This window comes from Pongo abelii, chromosome 16, assembly GCF_028885655.2.
Source record: "Pongo abelii isolate AG06213 chromosome 16, NHGRI_mPonAbe1-v2.0_pri, whole genome shotgun sequence".
NCBI lineage: Eukaryota > Metazoa > Chordata > Mammalia > Primates > Hominidae > Pongo > Pongo abelii.
This window is the reverse complement of record NC_072001.2, coordinates 95,974,399-95,990,019: the sequence shown is the minus strand read 5'-3', so window position 1 is coordinate 95,990,019 and position 15,621 is coordinate 95,974,399.

Here is a 15,621-nt window from a genome sequence, read left to right as displayed (position 1 = left end):
AGCCGAGCGGCGAGGCCCGGCCCGCCGCCCCCTCCTGCTCGCGCGCTCAAGGACATTTTGCTTTTCCTCCCAAGGACAAAGGACAATAAAAGGAGCCAGGGAGCCACTCACCGGGTCCGAGCGCGGCCACCGGCGCCTCCTGGTCGCCCAAACCCGAGTCCCGGGCCAGACCGCCCGCCCGAGGCTCCCGCCCGCGCCGGGTCCAGCCGCCGGGGCCCGGGGGAGCCTCCGAGGCGGCAACCGCAGCGGCGCTTTCGGCGTCGTGGGCCCGGCCGCCCTGGGCGCCTCTGCCGCGGGCTCTGACGCCGACGCGCGCGGCCCGCCTCGCCTCAGCCGCGGCCGCCCCACTCCCGCGAGCCTGCTGGCCGTCCGGGCGTAGCTCCCAGCCGGCCGGCGGGCCTCGCGGCCGCGGCGGAACGCCTGACAGCTCGGGGTGCTGCTGCCTCTCCGGCCATCTTGTGCCGTGTGTGTGGTGTCTCTCCCGTCTCCTCTCTAGGCTTTACTCCCTCCTCCTCCTCCCCCCCGCCCCACACACCACACAACATGGCCTCTTCGCTGCGGCGGCAGCGGCTGCGGCGGCGGCAGGAGCTCCGCCGCGCTCCAGCCCGCTCCCCTCCCCCACCGTCCCCGCCTCCCGCCTGCAGCCCCGGGGCCCAACGCGCACGCGCGCCGCCGCCCGCCCGCCGCGGCCATTGGCTCCACGAGCTTCCTGCATCCCCTATCCGGGAGCGGCCTCACGCACGCTAGCTGGCGTCTTCCTCCCTCTCAACAACAACTACTTCCATTCTATTGGTTAGTTTCAACCCCACCCCTTCGGCTTCCTTCGTGCGGATAGGCTGGCCTTAGTGCCAGTCACTACCCGTAGGCGTTTCTGGTTTTCTTGAGAAGCCCCGGGTCACGATTGGCTGGTGATGGAACCTTTGGGGTTGGAGCTGAGCTGTTGCTTTTCTCCCCGCAGTGCGGACCCCTCCAGGCTAGCTGGAGGGTTCCTGGTATGGTCTAGGCCCGGCTAGAATCGTTAGTGCAGGGTCGCACAAATAGTGGCTTCGCGTCTAGAAAAAGCTCTGGCTTCGGTGTTTCTAAGTTCAGATTTTGTCTTTAAAAAAAGGGAAAGAAAAAAATGACTGACAGGATGATGAGCAAACAAGATACAGGCCCACAGCCCTTGGGCAAGCAGCCATATCCTCAAAATATTTGTTCTAAGTACCCAGGCCTTCCATGAAGGTCACACAGTCAGGACCAATGGTTTTACCATCAGCACATTCCCTAGCCCCAGTATCCGAATTGAGATGCGATTTATTTGAGGATTTGTAGACTGCCTGTTGCGCATTTACCTGAGAGCCTAAAAGAATGTCTAGGGTCTTGTGAGCTGTCGTCATGGAAATCAAAAAATAAAAACTAAAAAAATTAAAAAGAATGTCCAGTGTCCTGAGGCCTTAGCGAATCAATCTCAATACCGGTTGACTAGATTCCTCCCTGTAGGACAATGTTTGTTAGAGTAGCAGTTTGAACCTGAAAAATCATAGTCTACGTTTTCAACCTCCTTCCAGAGAACCAGGCAAAACAAGCTTCATTTGCTTTCGGCAAATCTCACTTTTTTTTTCATTACTTCTTCCTACTTTAACCTGGAAACAACTCTAAGCAGACCATAGGAAAAAAATGAAAACCTAAACTTTCCTGAAATGGATGGGAAAAAAAAAAGAGGTAGCCCTCTCCCGTTGCCGGTATTTAGAAATATTGCTCCTTTTGGCAGGGGACCTGGGGAAAATGAAAGGAACACCAGATGCTTAGTTTTACCGGATTTTTTTTGAGGGGAGGGGCTTAGGGGTGAGGGAAACAACTCTTAAGTTCTTTTGAGCTTCTGCCCCTGGGTTAGCATCAGAAAATGTTACATACATGTAGAGCCTAGGAAATAGTCTGGCCGCTTTTTAAAATGACACAGTTGTTGATTGATTTGGTTCAGTGTAGCATCAGCCACTTAGGACAGAGCTAGGACTTGATCCCAAGTCTCCTGACTTTTTATAGATCTTGATTTCCTTGTATGCAACCAGGCCACCCTCCTTGGCAATATACTTTGAACTCTAAGTAGGCACACACACACACACACAAAATACTTCTTCAACCAAAATTAAATTTTCTCCAAGAGACATTTAATTTCCAAGAGACATTCCCTTACACAGTATAACTTTGGACACCGTGGACCTGCAACAAGGCTGTTTTTGCTGAAATAGCCCCATTCTGAATCCTTTTTTCTCATTCTTCTGGTGTGTTTTTGCTGTGCTGTTGTTCACTCCCTTTTCCTTCCATTTTTCCCCTCTTATTACAACCTGAAATCCCTCTCTGATTGTGCCTTTACAGATTCATCACCGAGCATGTCTATGCCAGGGAAACAGGCCTAAGCAGGCCTTTATTAAAACAGTCATGGCTGAAAAGCATTGAGTTAGCTAACTAGGTGCCAGGCATTGTTCTGAACTCTCATTGGGGATTAACTTGATCATACTGCACTCCAATGAGAGACAGTTATCGTCCCTCTCTGTGTCTTATCCCTATTAGGATACTGAGGCTCAAGGAGTTTAAGTAACTTGCCCATGTTCACACTACCAAGAAGTATTTTAGCCCAGATAATTTGCCTTCAGACCCTTCGGCCTCTCCCAGTTTTCTTTCAAAAACTATCCCTTCGCTGAATAGGTCATTTGGATCTTTTGTTGTGTGGATCCTCCAGATTTGCCAGCTCCTCCCTCCTATGCATCATTGGAAGTATTCTACCTTTAGAGTCAAACATGAGATCCAGTCTAATTGAATCCCCAGGCTTCGCCCCACCCCATTGCTGTCAATCTCCTGATGCCACCTGGGAGCCCTCCAGCTCTCTTGTTTGCTCCCTCTTTGATTTCTGGACCCCTAGGATTCAGCTTTGGAGTGGCTCAATTGTATGAAGAGATACCTTGGGCGACTTACATAAAATAGCTTTCTTTTCCCAAGTTTACATCCCACACGATGTCCTCTTTAGAGAAGGCCCTATATTGAAACTTTGTCTGCTATCACAAATGACAGCTATGATTTCCTTTGCCATAGCTATACCATCTCTTCAGTCATCCCTCCTTATAGCAAGAAGAGTTCTGTTGTAAATAAAAAGCACCTGACACCTGGCAGACCACATCCTACCCCCTCCACAGCTCCTTTTCACTCTCAGTGATCTGCCAGAGAACCAAGAGGAAATCCCTCCCACCCCCAAGTCACACTGACTCCTGTGACTACCATTTATTTGGGAAAGAATATGAAGAGCCAAACCCTTAGCCTTGGCTCACTTAGAGGAAAGGCCTGTGCATGTGCTCTGAGTAGTTCTGTTACTATTCAATACTGTCCAGTGAAAAAATTGGCTGGGCAGAGAATATTTCTAGAAGGATACAAGGATATGTTTATACTGGTTGCCTCAGATGTAGCTACAGAATTGGGGCAGAAGGGACACTTTTTACTCTACTTTTCTGTGACTTTGGAATTTTGAACCATGTGAATGTACTGCCTTCTTCAATTAATTTTTTTTTTTTTTTGAAACAGTCTTGCTTTGTCACCCAGGCTGAAGTGCAGTAGCGCAATCTCGAATCACTGCAACCTCTGCCTCTGGGGCTTAAGAGATTCTTCTGCCTCAGCCTCCCGAGTAGCTGGGATTACAGGCACGCACCACCACGTCTGGCTAATTTTTTTGTAATTTTAGTAGAGACTGGGTTTCACCATGTTGTCCAGGCTGGTCTCGAGCTCCTGAATTCAAGTGATCCACCCGTCTCGGCCTCCCAAAGTGCTGAGATTACAGGCATGAAGCACCACGCCCAGCTCTAATTAATTTATTTTTATTAAGTAATTTATTTATTTTAGAGACAAGTTCTTGCTCTGTCACCCAGGTTAGAATGTAGTGGCAAGATCATAGCTCACTGCAGCCTTGAACTCCTGACCTCAAGCCATCCTTCCTCCCACCTCAGCCTCCCAAGTAGCTGGGAATACAGGCATGCACCACCATGCCTGGCTAATTTTTTTTTTTTTTTTTTTTTACTGTAGAGACAAGGTCTTGCTTTGTTGCTCAGGCTTGTCACCAACTGCTGGCCTCAAACAACACTCCCACCTCAACCTCCCAAAGTGCTGATCTTGAGGAGGAAAGGCAAGATAGAAGGAAAAAAGGAAAGAAACTAAACAATCTGCTGAGCTAAAAGCTGACACTACTGGAAAGAAAGGTTAACTTTTTTATTTACTGCATAAGAATCTGCATTGTCTGATTTAGTTACAGTAAACACTTGTAATTTTTTAAAATGAAGTGAAGGTCACAGGAAACTCAGTACCTCCAGGGCTGTGAACGTCATCTAAGGTGCACCTTGCTGATAATAAGAACTCCTGGTACATAGAATGGGAGACAGCAGCTTCCACTCCAAATGTCACATGACCTCACACAGCTCAGCAATAGAACAGGGCTTTCCACTGTCCACCCTGCTTCCCTGAAGCGTCACAGGTTTATTTTCCTTCTTCTGCCTTCCACTCCTCTAATAGCAATTAAAGGAGAGGCAAAGACACCAGAAAGGTCTGCCTTTCCCCCTGCTTCCCTTCCTCCCTGTCCCCTTTTGCTCTGAGGTGTCTCCTTTAGATTGTCAGCTGAGCTTATCTTGGAGGCGCAGCGGAAACCTAGGATGACCTTGACTCAAGCCAAGGACACGGTTTTCAAGTGCAGGCGTTTCCAGATTCCTGCTGTTCTGCTCCTGCTCTTTGCAGCTTCTCTTGCTCCTCATACTCTGCAGAACTTGAACGCAGGCTCTGTCTTATGCTCGGTATACCCTCTGCTCCTTCTTCACGTGTGGTAGTCTTTCTTTGCTTTGCACAGGTTATGTCGCACACAGCATTGAAGATCATTTGATTCTCAAAATATCATTGCCAAGCACAATTATTGAGTTTCTTTCATGTGCCAGGTACTATTTTAGGAGCTGAGGTTATAGCATGGACAAAAGAGATGGAGTACCTGTTCTCATGGAGTTTATATTCTAGAGGAGGGGAAGGCAACACACAAGAAAATACCTATAGCTGGGCGTGGTGGCGCAAGCCTGTAGTCCCAGATACTAAGGAGCCTGAGACAGAAGAATCGCTTGAACCTGGGAGGTGGAAGTTGCAGTGAGCCAGATCACACCACTGCACTCCAGCTTAGGCAACAGAGTGAGACTCCATCTCAAAAAAAGAAAAGAAAATACCAGTAGTAATAAGTGCTGTGATGATGGGAGCCAAATTTTGGTTGAGTGGTCAGGGAAGACTGATCTGAGGAGGTAATATTTAAGTTGAGGCAGAAAGGGCACAAAGGAGGCAGCTAGCTATGTGTATATCTATGGGTGGATTCCAGGCTAAGATGGCAGATAGTATGCATGCTACTAATTTTGCTCTAACCCAAAACTGCACTAAACAGATTTTCTTTTCTATTCCTTTTCTTTCTTTTTTTAAGTCGTAAAACCATAAGGAAAGGAGAACAGGAGAGGAGAAAAGAGCAACACAATTTTAGAAGCTGAAAAATAGATGGATGAGTGGTAACTGATTTAGCAGACATGAGAAAGCTGAGATCCAACCCAACTTACACTGGAAAAACCTCAAAAGGCTCAGAAACTGCCAGAACCAGGGACCGTTGGGACTGAGGGTGGAGGAGAAGGCTAAAATAAGGAGAACTGAGCGAGAGCAATTTAAGGAGCAGTGAGATCCCTAGATCCCCTCTGTGCTTCCAGCAAAAAAAAACCTGGAGGTTTATCTTCTAGAAAGTCTCTGACTTGGAGGATGTCAGGCTTGCTGAGGGTACAGGAAATAAGGAAATGGGGAGGTCCAGAGGCCAGATGCACAGTGAATGCAGAGACTCCGGCTGTCTTGCCCCATCTGGCTCTCAGATTTCTGGCAAAGTGACTCTGTCTTCCAGGTAGGAGAGTGGAAGACTTTTTTTTTTTTTTTTTTTGAGATAGTCTTGCTGTGTTGCCCAGGCTGTAGTGCACTGGTGTGATCTCGGCTCTCTGAAACCTCCGCCTCCTGGATTCAAGCGATTATCCTGCCTCAGCCTCCCGCGTAGCTGGGATTATAGGTGCGCACAACCACGCCCAGCTGGAAGACTTTTCTCTGAGGAATGTTATCAGCCTAGAGGAATGGTGAACAACGTCTAACACTGGGGTTTCCCAAACAAATGGTAGAACAAGGTCATCCCTCAGTGAAGCTCAGGATCCATGTATCAGACACATTCTGTGCACTGCTTCTAATCCTTTTGGTCTCACCTTTTACTCTACCCACATCTGCAGCCACCTTTCCATCAAGTTCCATACAGCTTTGGAAGACAAAGGAAAGTCTCCTCTCAGCCCTGAATCCCAAAGCTTCTCTGACATTGTGTGGGTCTGCAGAACCACTCACATCAGCATTTAGGCACGTGCAACCTAGAAATTTAGGGAACATCTCTGGGGCCACCTTTGAGGATAAATGTTTTCCTCTGTCATCCTGAGTGTACAATTCTGAGACACATTTCATAAGACTCAAAATATCCCATGGAATGCAGCACAAGTCACCTAAAATGGTGGCCAAATAAGTAACACAGCATTGTATTGGCTTTCTCTCTGTCCTTTCTCACCGCCTCAGCCCCTTCCACATTTCTGCTTCCTTGTATCAATTTCCAAATGAGCTACCGCCATGTAACTCTTTGTCTTGGGCTCTTCTTTGGAGGAAGCCTCAGCTAATACAACAAGGCCCAATCCCACACTCAAAACTGAGACGGAGTCTTGCTCTGTCACCCAGGCTGGAGTGCAGTGGCGTGATCTCTGCTCATGGCAGCCTCCACCTCCCCGATTCAAGCGATTCTCCTGCCTCAACCTCCTGAGTAGCTGGGATTACAGGCGCATGCCACCATGCCCGGCTGAGCTGGGAGGATTGCTTGAGGCCAGGAATTTGAGACCAGCCTAGCCAACATGGTGAAACCCCGCCTCTACTAAAAATACGAAAATTAGACAGGCGTGCAGGCATGGTGACACATACTAGTAATCACAGCAACTTGGATGGCTGAGGAAAGAGAATGGCTTGAACCCAGGAGGCAGAGTTTGCAATGAGCTAAGATCACACCCCTGCACTTCAGCCTTGGCAACACAGCAAGACTGTCAAGAAAGAAAGTAAGGAAGGGAGGGAGGGAGGGAGGAAAGGAGGGAGGAAGGAAGGGAGGGAAGGAAGGAAGGGCAATCTACAGAATGGAAGAAAATATTTGCATATATCCGGTAAAGGGTTAATTTTCAAAATATAGAAAAAGCCAGGTGCAATGGCTCATGCCTGTCATCCCAACATTTTGGGAGGCCAAGGCAAGTGGATCGCTTGAGGCCAGGAGTTCAAGATCAGCCTGGCTAACATGGTGAAACCCCGTCTCCACTAAAAATACAAAAATTATCTGGGCATAGTGGCTCACACCTGTAGTCCCAGCTACTGGGGAAGCTGAAGCAGGAGAATTGCTTGAACTCAGGAGGCAGAGGCTACAGTAAGCTGAGATCATGTCACTGCACTCCAACGTGGGCGACAGAGCGAGACTCCATCTCTAAATAAATAAATAAACAAATAAAATATAGGAAGAAATTCCTACAACTCCATAGCAAAAATAACAAGTGGCCTGATTTTTTTTTTAAAGACAGAGTTTCGCTCTTGTCACCCATGCTGGAGTGCAGCGGCGCCATCTCTGCTCACTGCAACTTCCGCCTCCTGGGTACAAGTGATTCTCCTGACAAATGGCCTGATTGTTTAAATGGGCAAAGGATATGAACAGATATTTCCCCCAAAGAAGGCATATAAATGATCAACAGGTGTATAAAAGATGCTCAACCTCATTATCAGAGAAATGCAAATCAAAACTACAGTAAGATATTACCTTCTACCTTTTAGGATGGACTTTTTTTTTTTTTTTTTGAGACAGAGTCTCGCTCTGTCACCCAGGCTGGAGTGCAGTGGTGCGATCTCGGCTCACTGCAAGCTCCACCTCCCGGGTTCACGCCATTCTCCTGCCTCAGCCTCCCGAGTAGCTGGGACTACAGGCGCCCACCACCATGCCCAACTAATTTTTTGCATTTTTAGTAGAGATGGGGTTTCACCATGTTGGCCAGGCTGGTCTCGAACTCCTGACCTCGTGATTCTCATGCCTCAGCTTCCTATGTACATTTAGAAATGTTTATAATGGGCCGGGTGCAGTGGCTCACGCCTATAATCCCAGCACTTTGGGAGGCTGAGGTGGGTGGATCATGAGGTCAGGAGATCAAGACCATCCTGGCTAACACGGTGAAAACCCGTCTCTACTAAAAATACAAAAAATTAGCCGGGTACGGTCACGGGCGCCTGTAGTCTCAGCTACTTGGGAGGCTGAGGCAGGAGAATGGCGTGAACCCGGGAGGTGGAGCTTGCAGAGAGCTGAGATCGCACCACTGCACTCCAGCCTGGGCAACAGAGCAAGACTCCGTCTCAAAAAAAAAAAAAAAAAAAAGGTAACTTGGTGAGGAAATGGGGAAATTGGAACTCTTATACACTGTTTGTGGAAATGTAAAATGCTACAGCAGCTATGGAAAACACTATGGAGATTCCTCAAAAAATTAGATATAGGCCAGCTGTAGTGGCTCACACTCGCAATCCCACCACTTTGGGAGGCCAAGGTGAGAGGATAACTTGAGCCCAGTTCAAGACCAGCCTTCGCGACATAGGAAGACCCCATCTCTACAAAATATTTTAAAATTTTTTAAAGTTTAGGTTATTGAATAAATAAATAAATAAAAATTCAAAAATCAGCTGGGAATCTCTGGTTCCCAGCAACTCAGGAGGCTGAGGTAGAAGGACTGCTTGAGCCCAGGAGGTGGGGGCTACAGTGAGCCAATATCATGCCACTACACTCCAGCCTGGGTGACAGTGAGACCATGTATCAAAAAAAAAAAAATGCAAAATAGAACTAAATATGATTCAGCAATCCCACTTCTGGGTATATATCCAAAAATAATTGAAATCAGGGCCAGGTGCAGTGGCTCATGCCTGTAATCCCAGCACTTTTGGAGGCCAAGGCAGGTGGATCACCTGAGGTCAGGAGTTGGAGACCAGCCTGGCCAACCTGGTGAAACCCCCATCTCTACTAAAAATACAAAAATTAACCAGGCTTGGTGGTGGACACCTGTAATCCCAGGTACTTGGGGGGCTGAGGCAGGAGAATAGCTTGAACCCAGGAGGTGGAGGTTGCAGTGAGCCGAGATCACGCCACTGCACTCCAGCCTGGTCAACAGAGCGAGACTCTGTCTCAAAAACAAAAAAAGAAAAAAGGAATTGAAAAGGCCAGGTGCTGTGGCTCAGGCCTGTAATCCCAACACTTTGGGAAACCGAGGTGGGCGGATCACCTGAGGTCGGGAGTTCGAGACCAGCCTGACCAACGTGGAGAAACCCTGTCTTTACTAAAAATACAAAAAATTTGCTGGGCTTGGTGGCACATGCCTGTAATCCCAGTTCCTCAGGAGGCTGAGGCAAGAGAACAGGTTGAACCCGGGAGGTGGAGGTTGCTGTGAGCCGACATTATGCCATTTCACAAGAGTGAAACTCCATCTCAAAAAAAAAAAAAAGAATCGAAATCAGTGTCTCCAAGAGATATCTGCACTCCGATGTTCACAGCAGCATTATTCACAATAGCGAAGATATGGAAACAATCCAAATATCCATCGACAGATGAATGGATAAAGAAAATGTGTATATACATAAAATGGAATATTATTTGTCCTTTAAAAGGTAGGAAATCCTCCCACTGATGGCAATAAGGATGAAACTGGAAGACATTTTCCTAAGAGAAACCAGTCACAAAAGGACAAAAACTGCATGATTTCATTTATGTTATAAATCTATAATAGTCAAACTCATAGAAGCAGAAAATACAATAGAGGGCCGAGTGCAGTGTCTCATGCCTGTAATCCTAGCACTTTGGGAGGCCAAGGTGGGTGGATCACCTGAAGTCAATAGTTCGAGACCAGCCTGACCAACATTGTGAAACCCCATCTCTACGAAAAATACAAAAATTAGCCAGGCATGGTGGGGGGCACCTGTAATCCCAGCTACTTGGGAGGCTGAGGCAGGAGAATCAATTGAGCCCCAGAAGTGGAGGTTGCAGTGAGCAGGCTGCATTCCAGCCTGGCGATAGAGCGAGACTCTGTCTCAGAAAAAAAAAAAAAAAGAAAAGAAAAAGAAAAAAGAAACATTATGGGCCAGGTGCAGTGGCTCACACCTGTAATCCCAGAACTTTGTGAAACCAGTGCGGGCTGATCACCTGAGGTCAGTAGTTTGAGACCACCCTGGGCAACATGGTCAAACCCCGTCTCTACTAAACACAAAAATTAGCCAGGTGTGGTGGTACACACCTGTAATCCCAGCTACTCAGGAGGCTGAGGCAGGAGAATCACTTGAACCCGGGAGGCAGAGGTTGCAGTGAGCCCAGATTGCACCACTGCACTCTGGCGTGGGCAACAGAGCGAGACTCCATCTCAAAAAAAGTTAAAATACAAATACAAGAAACACAGGCTTTTAAGACATTAGACAACAAACAACAGAGATCTGTGATTCCTGAGAGAAAACGAATGGCATAAGCACTCTTTTTGCCCCCCGTGTGTTGTCTGCATTGCATTTCCAGTCCTCAGTGCTGGGAGGGGAAACCCAGGCAGAACCAGTGTTCTCCCTAAATGGAGGAGATAGATCTGGGAGCCTAGGGAGGGCCAGGTGGCTAGAGTTACCAGGGCAGAGTACCACAGAGAACATGAGCCATAAAAGAAAACATTGATGGCCAGGTGCAGTGGCTCATGCCTGTAATCCCAGCAATTTGGGAGGCCTAGGTGGGCAGATCGCTTGAGGTCAGGAGTTTGAGACCAGCCTGACCAATATGGTGAAACCCTGTCTCTACTAAAAATACAAAAATTAGCCAGGTGTGGCGGCGCACGCCTGTCGTCCCAGCTACTCGGGAGGCTGAGGCAGGAGAATTGCTTGAACCCGGGAGGTGGAGGCTGCAGTGAGCTGAGATCACACCACTGCACTCCAGCCTGGGCAAAAGAGCGAGACTCTGTCTCAAAAAAAAAAAAAAAAAAAAATTAACTGGCCATGGTGGCATGCACCTGCAGTCCCAGCAACTCAGGAAGCTGAGGCAGAAGAATTGCTTGAACCCAAGAGGCAGAGGTTGCAGTGAGCTGAGATCGTGCCACTGCACTCCAGCCTGGGTGACAGAGCCAGAGTCTATCTCACAGAAAAAAAAAAAAAAAAAAAAAAATTGCATACAGGTTGCCTGCAGATACCTCGTGATAAATAAAGAAAAAAAGAAAAATGCGTAAGGGTTTGTTTGTTTCCTTATTTGTCAATGGAGTAGCCTGTGAAGATGGTACTCTTAAACATTTATTCCTATTTCATTTTTTTTTTACCACATATGTATTTTATTCTTTGACTTTTTGTAATTTTTAATTTTTTAAATAGCACCTAGTTCAAAACTCAAAAAGTACAGAAGGATATATAATGAAAAAACCTGTCACCTCTATTTCCATCCATCCAGTACCCCTCCCTGAGAGCAGTTAATGTAGCTAGTTTTCAAAGTATCCTTCCTAAGATATTCCAGATTTTATTATAAGGCACACGCTACTGAGATAAACTAGAATGGGGTTGTGTTTTATCTGTTGGCTCAAAGACTTCAGGATCAAGAGCATGTTCAACATCAGACAAATGGTCCTGTACAATCTTTGTGAAGCCACACTATCACGCTATCAGGTGGAAGATCCACCCCACTGCCACACCCTGCTAAAAATGCCACCGACGATCTCAAATGTTTCTTTCCTCTTTGACTTTTCTCTTGCACCTAACAGTAACCTCTCACCTCTTGTAGCTCTCAATACCTGGTCCTTCCTGACACCGCATGGTCCCAGCTTTCCTCTGACACCTTTAGCCCTTTCTTTTCCATTCATCTTCCTGATCGCCTTCTGGTTTCCCTCTGAGTCTCTACATGAAGATGGTTCCCAGGCGCTGTCCTTGAAGGGCTCCCTAAAAGTCTTACCGGTTTACAACTAGCTGCACTAAGGCCTCTTTTAAGTCTTAAATTGGTGCTTTGCCAGCTTAATGCATCACCTACTCTGGCCTCAGCCAGACTGTTACTGTCCTGTCATCCTGTCTTGCACACGAGTGCCCCCCACATTTGCACAGCCCTCCCCACAGCCCTCAAATGTGCACTGCTCACATCTCCAGCTCTGTGCCCATCCTACAGGGCCAATTCATGCAAACTGTTTGGATTTCTCTCTTTCAAAGTGATTACTTTCCCTCCTTAAGATTTCTACCAGTTAACGCCTATGCTATTTCTAAGAAATTGGTTTTTATCATAAATTATTATCTATTTGAGTACAAGGACTGTATCTCCCTAAGTAGACTCAACCTGGCTTTACTGGAGGTAGAGACCTCGGCTTAGATTTAGTTTGTTTACTAATGCACAGCTGTAGATGCTCAAATAACTGAGGGAATGTTTGCTTTATCAAAATTACCCAACAGGACATTAAAATACCCAATTGTACATCAAATTCCATTAAGCAGATTAGGAGAACTTGATATTGAATGGGCTTCAACATGGTTTCACCAAAGTAAATCACCACAATTTAAGGTAGCTTTTATGTAAATATAGGCTTCCATTTATGAGAGCTCCTAAAAAGTAGGATACACCCTGTATGTCAGTGATCAAAAAATAGATTTTGCCGTTGGCAGTCTGATAGAATCTCTGGAATGCTGGCATGTTATGCAATAGCCCCTAACCAGCCAACCAGAAGTATCTCAATCCTGAGAACTCTTTGGTACTTTACTTGGGCTCTTACTATTTTCAGTTTGCAGTACAGTGATTCATTTACAAGTGCCTTCTCCTTACTAGGTGTAGGCACTAGGAAGACAGAGAGTGGTAGCAACAAGCCAAGCGCAAGGACCTTGGCACCATCATCTTTGAGATCCAAACCTGACTCGGCCATTCCCCAGCTGTCTGACCCCAGCCTGTTCTGACCCCATCAAAACACATGACTAGATGGCCACACGTGGTGGCGTGCCCCTGTAGTCCCAACTACATGGGAAGCTGAGGTGGAGGATCACTTGAGCCCAGCAGTTCAAGCCTGTGGTGCACTATGATAGTACCTGGGCAATACAATGAGACCCATCCCTACAAAAAAAACATTTAAAAATTAGCCAGGTGTAGAGGCACATGCCTGTAGTCCCAGCACTCCCGGGGCTGAGTTGGGAGGATCACCTGAGCCCAGGAATTCGAAGTTGCAGTGAGCTATGATCATGCCACTTCACTCCAGCCTGAGTGACACAGCGAGACCCCATCTCTTTTAAAAAATAAAATAAAATAAAGATTATATAGAAAGCTCCACATTGTCCAATCTGTTTGTACATCATTGTCAACCCTCAAAAACCCACTTGGCAGCAAATGAGATGGACTGCATGGCCTGGGAGCTACAGGCTAATTGGAAAAGACTGTTCCTGTTGCAAAATATTGCAGGGTCACGGCCGGGCGCGGTGGCTCACGCGTGTAATCCCAGCACTTTGGGAGGCCGAGGCGGGCGGATCACCAGGTCAGAAGATCGAGACCACGGTGAAACCCCGTCTCTACTAAAAATACAAAAAAATTAGCCGGGCATGGTGGCGAGCGCCTGTAAGTCCCAGCTACTCGGAGAGGCTGAGGCGGGAGAATGGCGTGAACCCGGGAGGCGGAGCTTGCAGTGAGCCGAGACTGCACCACTGCACTCCAGCCTGGGTGACAAGAGTGAGACTCCGTCTCAAAAAAAAAAAAAAGAAAGAAAAAAAAATTGCAGGGTCACAAAACAAGCAAGCCATGGGTCTTTACTTTTAAATGTTTGGCTGTGCATTGTGGCTCACACTTGTAATCCCAGCACTTTGGGAGGCCAAGGCGGGCGGATCACTTGGGTCCAGATGTTCGAGATTAGCCTGGCCAACATGGCGAAACCCCATCTCTACTAAAAATACAAAAAATTATCCCGCCCTGGTGGTGTGCACCTGTAGTTCCAGATATTCAGGGAGATCTGAGGCAGGAGGATCACTTGAGCCCAGGAGGTCAAGGCTGCAGTGAGCCCTGATTGCACCACGGTGCTCCACCCTGGGTGACAGAGTGAAACCCTGTCTCAAAAAATATAAGTAAGACCGGGCGCAGTGGCTCACGCCTGTAATCCCAGCACTTTGGGAGGCCGAGGCAGGCAGATCACGAGGTCAGGAGTTTGAGACCAACCTGACCAACATGGCAAAATCCCGTCTGTACTAAAAATACAAAAATTAGCCCGGCGTGGTGGCACGCACCTGTAATCCCAGCTACTCGGGAGGCTGAGGCAGGAGAATCACTAGAACCCAGGAAGTGGAGGTTACAGTGAGCCAAGATCACCCCATTGCACACCAGCCTGGGCTACAGAGCAAGACTCCATCTCAAAAAAAATAATAATAATAAATAAATAAAATTACAATGTGATACTTTGTTCATCAGAGATATATTGACATTATATTAACCTTTAAAAATATTACATGGAAATATTATTTGTTTTGATTATTGAGTTTTTTGGTGCCTCACTTGCTTCATCCTAATCCCAGCCCAGCTAGTATCTATAGAATCTGAGAAAGGGGACTCTGGTAACCAGGAGCTTTGGTTCTGACTTCAACTCTGCCATTTACAAGCTTAGAGACTTGGACTCCCCAAGCCTCACCTTCACAACTCTCCCAGTCTCACAGTATGGATGATTATATCTGCCCCATTCTTTCCAGGGCAGTTAAATATGAGGGTCAAATGAGATAATGTAGGAAAGAACATTTTTAAAAGAACATTTTGCTATATATGCAAAAGGAGATAATAATTAGCAATAGTTTTTCTTCCAGCTTACTCTTTGAGCAGGGATTAGCAAATCCAGCTTCATCTGTGAGCTCCTGAATCAGACAGGATGGTAACGTTCAGAAACCAGAAACCCTGGGACAACCAACACACCCAGATCTATGCAGCTCCACGGTACTGACTGACGCCGGAGCAAGTCTATGCTAGCACAGTGGCCCTGACCACTACTTCCGCCTCTCTGGGACACAGAAATGGGATATATACCCGAAGAGAGGGAGAGAGAGATTATATTATAGCTGATATATTTTTTAGATCCTGAACCCTCTAAATCTCATGTTGAATTGCAATACCCAGTTTTGGAGGTGGGGCTTGGTGGGAGGTGATTGGATCATGGGGGTGGATCTCTCATGACTTGGTGCTGTCCCTGCAATGGTGAGTGAGTTCTCAGGAGATCTGGTTGTTTAGAAATGTGTGGTACCTCTCCCCCAACTCTCCCTCTTCTTCCTGCTCTGACCATGTGATGAGCCCACTCCCGCTTCACTTTCCACCATGAATAAAACTCCTTGAGGCCTCCCCAGAGGCCAACCAGATGCTGGTGCCATGATTGTACAGCCTGCAGAACTGTGAGCCAATTAAACTTCTTTTCTTTCTAAATTACCCAGTCTCATGTATTCCTTTATAGCAAGGCGAGCATGGCCTAACACAATATCCTTTACAAAGTTTTTATGACCTGGCCGGGTGCAGTCGCTCAC